The sequence below is a fragment of the Brachionichthys hirsutus genome, chromosome 4 (assembly GCF_040956055.1).
Source record: "Brachionichthys hirsutus isolate HB-005 chromosome 4, CSIRO-AGI_Bhir_v1, whole genome shotgun sequence".
NCBI classification, from domain to species: domain Eukaryota; kingdom Metazoa; phylum Chordata; class Actinopteri; order Lophiiformes; family Brachionichthyidae; genus Brachionichthys; species Brachionichthys hirsutus.
In genome coordinates, this window is record NC_090900.1 from 8250190 (window position 1) to 8256866 (window position 6677).

The following is a 6677-nucleotide window of genomic DNA, read 5'->3' on the forward strand; positions in this document are numbered from 1 at the left end:
CAAACATAAATCAATGAATAAAATAAATCAGCCAATTTGAATGCTGTACAATTTATTAGCTTTTTTTTTTTTTTAAATAAATGAATAAACAAAGTCAATAGAAACACAAACTTCAATGCAAATGATCATTGCAAGATTAAACTAATCTGAGCTGTCAAAAGGATCTAAATACCATGTGAAATAGGATTTTAAAATGACAAAGCAGCTACACAGACAAGTCAGACAGTCATGTTAATTGGTGCTAATGCTAATTAGCAGTATGCGTTCACATCACTGCAGTTCAGGAAGAAGTTTCAACTTGAACTTCAACCTCGAATTATATTTGGCAAACTGCTGAGGGGAACTATTAAAAAAAGGATGACAAATTATTTCAAATGTGAAGAATCTATAAGAACCCAAAGCTTCAAAAGCTTCAAACAGAAAAATGTGTGCATTGCTTGCATCCAAGGTCAACACAAAGATGCATAATGTGGTTTTGAGATCCGGGGTGCTGGAGGGCAGATGGACAACTAATGAGTCATCTTCCAGCCCCTTTTCATCCAGAACGGGTCGAATTTGAAGAAAGCAAAAGGATGCACTTAATCTACTGTGACTTCTGCCCACCATTAAGCATATTGGCCAATCTGTAATGGTTTGGACATCCATCTGGTGAAAGTCGCATGTCCAGTGTTTGCTCTGCATGACCACATAGCAACGGGGAAATGAGGCAATTATATACGACCAGATTTACTCTAGGGTGCAAACATTGGCCCATAATGATTCTCAGCTATTTAAGGCTAACTTGATTAACTATCAGTTCATTCTCAGACAGACGAGTTGGCAGGAAATAAATGAAATAGTTGTTCATTTCTTGGATTTCCCTCCAGATTCACATTTCTTGTTAAATTTTTCATCTCAACTCTACGATCCAGTAACACAACCATCACAGGGGAAAAAAAACCCTCATTATGCTATCACTCACTTAAATTGAGCTTGAAACAGTAACATACTGTATTGGCAATAGAATAATTACTTAGCAATTAGCATAATGACAATTATATAATTGATAATTGCAAAAGCAATCAAGTAATCATTAAGTGGAGATTGAACAATGTTAAGTAACTGATCTACAGGGACGGTTAGTAGGACAATAACTGTCTGCAGAGGTTCCCATTTACGCTTCACCGAAAGACCTTCGTGTGCGGCAGAGTTTTCGTGATAAACAGTTCTGGACTGCGTCTCCGTGTTTGACACTTAGTCTCCGTGTTTGACACTTAGAAATTATGACTTCCTCCCACATTGTTACTTAGCGTTTCTCTTGTATAAACACCTGCCTACTGTTCCAAGAACCAAAGAATGTGTGCCTATATAAGCGAGATGTGCTCACTGCCCTTGGCTTCAGTCGGACAACCGGTGTTCTGCTTGTATGACTGAAGCCCCAAGGCCTTGGTAAAATAATTAAAGACCAATCTTACATAATCATGTGTCTTTATTATACAATTATTCAAAGTAACAGAAAACTGCCAACACAACTTGGTGTCAGAAGTGGGATGCCCTGGCTGGCCGCCGGAGTCTGGGTGAACAGTGAAGGCCACCAGGTCTGTAGCAGATCTGCCTCTGAGTCCGATCGGCGTTACGGGGAGAGGACTGTTCGCACTGACTTCTGGTCGCCACCACGGGTCTAAATAAAAGAAAAAGGAAGCCTCCAACGATTTACTGGTAAGAAAAATTTAATGTTTACACTTGTTAACTGCTTTCCATTTTTCCTCATAATAATTGCTAGGGTATTGATGTCCAGACGAGACGCCGGTGTTTCAGGACTCCAAGTGATAAGTCCCCCGGGGCCTCTGAGTGAGAAAGGGGAAACGTCAGCAAGCTCGCTACGCACACAAAGTGGTAGCTGGAGATAGAGGCACTGCTCGCCCGAGGTATTCTGATTAGGTACTGAGTATCTGGCCGAGGCACTGCGCTCGTTGCTGACGGCCACTAGAGACGTCTAGTTGGTTATTGTGTATTGCTCGCCCGAGATATTCTGATTAGGTATTGAACATCTGGCCGAGGCAACCCGCCGGAGACGGGATCTTCAGGCGGCAGACAAATGAAGGATTCTGATGATCAGGTGGTCTGGACATCACCAATAATGTCGACATGCAAAGGAAATACGGTAAGGAAAGTGCTAACTGTTTCCCACATTTTGTATCTCGGTATGGCTTCCCGAACACTGGGAGCCTGAGTAGTCGCCAGCTGGCCGTTTTAAGAAGTAAGGTTGACCTGGAGAAAACTGTACTACTCCAGAAGAATTCGGTAAAGACTGCTGAATTGGCTGCATGGGAGGAACGTAATAAATGCCTTAAGATGTGGGAGACAGAGAGCCGCCTCCGTACTGAAAAAGGGAAACCAAAGGAAACATGGAAAGCAGAAATAACAGTGAATGATCAGGTAGCCAGAATTACCGAGGCAACTCCTAATCAAATCAATTTTGATTCTAAACCTGCAGCTTCCGTTCCCCCACCTTGTTCTAATAATAATCCCTTTCTTCCTCTCCTTTCTTCTCATCTCTATCCGAGTTTGGGACTCGCGGGTCCCTCTGGACCAGCACCGATGGAGGACTGGGCCCCACCTCCGCGCCGCCAAAGGCCGACAGCACCTCCGTCCACGGCTGCTCCATCGCCCCGTCTGCATCCTCCACCTGGCCTGCGACCCCCCCCCCCCTTCATGCCTACGTTCACACCAGTCTCATCGGGAGATGGGCTAATGATAGACTGACTGCTTGCGTGTGTGCGTCACGCCAAACATGCTGAAGCACAAGAAACTGAAGAAAAAAAGAAGAAAACAGACAGGGGGGAGCTGCATCTGCTTTGACCACACTGGATGTCCTGCAGTCGTCCAACGCTGCACTGACCACCATGCTCCAGACCAACATGCCTCCTTCAAGGGGACGCGGACCCCGGAGGGGCCCTCCTTTCAGTGATAACAGAAAGAGGGACTTCACCCCTTTTCCCCCTCCGGCCCATGGCTCTGATGTCTGCTTCCTCTGTGGAAACTTGGACACTGGGCTGCTGACTGTCCCCAACGACGGTGGAACGAAAGGCGGAATGGTCGCCAATGGTTCCGAGGTGATGGTTTAGGCCGTGGTGGACGTGGAGGTGGCCAGGGCTCCTTCGCTGCTGGCTCCGACTGACTGACCGTCGAACAGCCCTCGGACAGTGAGATGCACACACACACACACACGTTAGCATCGCCGGTTAAACCACAGGCACCTGCGAATGCTACTGATGATGTTCATAGCCCGTATGCCTTTTTAAGACATGCAGCTTATCAAACTTTGCCCTCAATTAATTACTTTTCTTGTTAATGACGTCGCTGTTCCCTTCCTTGTCGATACTGGTGCCACGCCTCAAGAGGAGAGATAGTGGCACAAATATCTATGTGCCTTTAATCATCATCATAATAATAATAATAATAATAATAATAATAATAATAATAATAATACTAATAATTAATAAAAAAAAAGAAAAAAAGAAAAAAGAACGTGTATTCTGTTGGAAGCCATTACTCCTGTGATTGTTATTCTCTTACTGTTTGCTTCCTGCGCTTTACCATGTCTCAGATCTATGTTACAAAAGATGATAGCATGCTAAGCTCAGAGGTTCAAGTCAGTTGATGTAATATGATATGATATTAGGTGATAAACGTTAAAAAATGTCTAAAAATGGGAAGCAGAAAGTTGATTCAGAAATATTAAGTCAATATGCAGGAACTAATTGTTTTCCTTTGCTCCACAAACTGCTCCACTGTGCTGGAGTTTGGCCCCCGCGGGTCACTCTGTTCCAGCCACTGGGGGTTGGGTGCCTCCTCCCACCGTCCACGACCAGAAGACATCAATCACCATCACCATCAGACCAGAGGTCCCCGTCCACCTCAGGGGGCACTCCACTGAGGGTCCAATGCCCCCCCCCACCAGCCCACACTGCTCACTCGAGCATGATAGGTGGGGCTAACGACAGACTGACCGATTGAATGCACCACGTCAAACATGCTAAGAAGAAGAAAGAAGAAGAAAAAGACTTTCCTCCAAAGAGCATGCAACGCTCGATGTCTCAAGGCAGCGTGCCTCCCGTGAGAGGACGTCCCGTGGGAGACATCTTCAGGAACAAAGAAGAGAACGTGCTCTGATCCGTTGGAGGAGCGAAGACCCAGACATATGCTTCAATTGTGGTCAGAGGGGACGCTGGATGAGGGAGTGACCGGAACCACTGAGGGACCGACGGAAGATACGGGGTGATCAACAGCGGTGTCGTGGACGAGGGGGCGGGGGTCCCTCCTTCTCTGTGGCTGGCTCGGATTGACTGACTGACGGATCGCCCTCCGGTTCACGTGAGATGCAAACACAAACACACACACAAACACAAACACACACACACACACACACACACAGCTCAACTGATGTTTAAACTTAATGATGCAAAGAGAGATGAGCTCAAACAGCAGCAACACACGTTAAAACACAAAGCTTATGAACAGCATCCTGTTGTTCTGTTATTGATGAATGCGATTAATGTTTTATGTTTAGTTGATTCTGATGCTGTGACACACAAACCTCTATCTAAGCTGTGATAAATGTTTTAGACTTAGAGTATCACAGAGTTTTTACGTATTCTTTATGTTCTGATTATTTTCGTTTGGTCATGATCTCATGACGCCTTCTTTGAAACAACTCTTTGTGATTCTAATGGCTTCGCCGCCATGACGCGCATGCGCCCCGACTGTCCTGACCACGGCTCTGACGCTGTGCCTCCCGACCTTTCTGACCCTTCCTGTTTGTTGACTGATGTCTCTCTGATGGTTGCACGTTCTTTGTTTGTATACAACTGGTCTTTGAATGAACCTGATGATCGGATCTTGTTGAACTCTGTCATGCCCTTTATTGGCACGTCTCATTGTGTCATGTCCGCCTCTGCCCTGCATTGCACCACACACGTGACTCATGGTCCGGACCTAGACTTTGGAAACTTTTTTTTTGATGTTGCTGATATTTCTGACATGCTTTCTGTGACTGATGCGTTCTTTAATTCTATGTTCACCGCGGTTGTGGTGAATCTCAATCCTGTTCAGCTACAATTTTTTTGGTGTTGCCTTTTCTTCTCCTCACATCTCGGTGACAGGACATGGGGGCCTTTGCTGGAAGGACTTGGACCTCTTTGTGAACACTGCTGTGGCGGCCGCTGACTGGTCGGCCCCTGATGCCTGTGGTGCCCGTTTCTCCGCCTCCTGCCGAACGTTCGGGTTCCCTTTGTCTGTCTGTGTCTCTTCTCTGAGGACGTGCTCTCCACAGCTGTTTCTCCTTCTCCTGTGCTCCTCTGCCCTGCTGTGGATCCTCGGAGTGTGTCTCCCCTCCTCTCTCAAGTCCCCCCCTCACTCTGGGCTGCCCATAAACATGATGTCGGCCTGATAAGGAACTGTCAGCCTGTCTCCCTCATCCCTAAATCTTCTTTCCACACCGGGCGACGCCTGCGAGGGCCTCCCTTGTTAATGTAGTTTGGCTCGGCCCTGATGACATGCCGTGCCTCCCTCGGAACCTGTTTTTGCCCTGTGCTAAATTGACCCATGGGTTTGACCATGTGTCAAAGGGGAGGATGTGTTGCTTTCAAATTTGGTTGAAGCACAAAGAAACACAAAGTGCTTCAGCGATGGAGAAAATGATTCTATCTGACAATGGTTCAACAATGACTAACAAAATGCTTTCAGAACTCAGTGACAGACTCAAGTTGGACCTGAAGACACACTGCAGTTACCAGACGCACTCTGGTGGCGCTGTAGAACGAAACAACGCCACACTGAACGAAGTTATGTTGGAATTATCCTGGATTAAATGTTTACCTTTGGTACTGATGCAATTACGGATGAGAACTAAACCACAGCATAATCCGTTGTCGCCAATTGAGGTGTTGGTTGGACGACCTCCAACCACTGGACTGGTTCCTATTGCCAAGCACACTGTGTGATGATGCACTGACCCAATACTGCATGAATCTGACGCAGGTACTGACTGAGACCAAAGAGAGAGGACGTGTCGTCTTGCCAGCAGCAGCAGATGCTCCTGCCTGAACATCGGATCCAGAGACTTCGTGCGGGTAAAGAACACCCGACGAAAGTCCTGGACACACCAACAGTGGCGGGATCCCTTCTAAGTTCAGCTGACGACCCACACAGCTGAAAAGTGACCCATCAACACACACTCCTGACCGAAGAAGCTGTGCCAGAAATAAAGAGTGATTGGTGAATAAAAACGCATCACTCCACCGACCCCTCATCACACGCCCCTGATGGAAGAAAAGAGTGATTGGTGAATAAAAACGCATCACTCCACCGACCCCTGTGCACACCATCCTTCCTGATGCCGCTGCTTTTCGACCTCCTGCCCCTGCTTATCGCTCTCACCAACTTCGCTGGGCCGGAGAGGGACAGCACTACGAAGATACAGGACATTATACTCATCATTTCATGCATAACTCCTGGTGTCGTTCTGCCATTCGAGAATCATGAGTTTTGCCTACATGTTTGAATTGTCTATGGTTCGCAGAGACCGCAACTAGTATGGTGTATGACATCTCACTGCTTTTGGTTCTCTGTCCTATCTTCTTCATTTTTAGTGATCACTTTTAGATGTGATCAAAGGGGGAAATTGTATTGGCAAT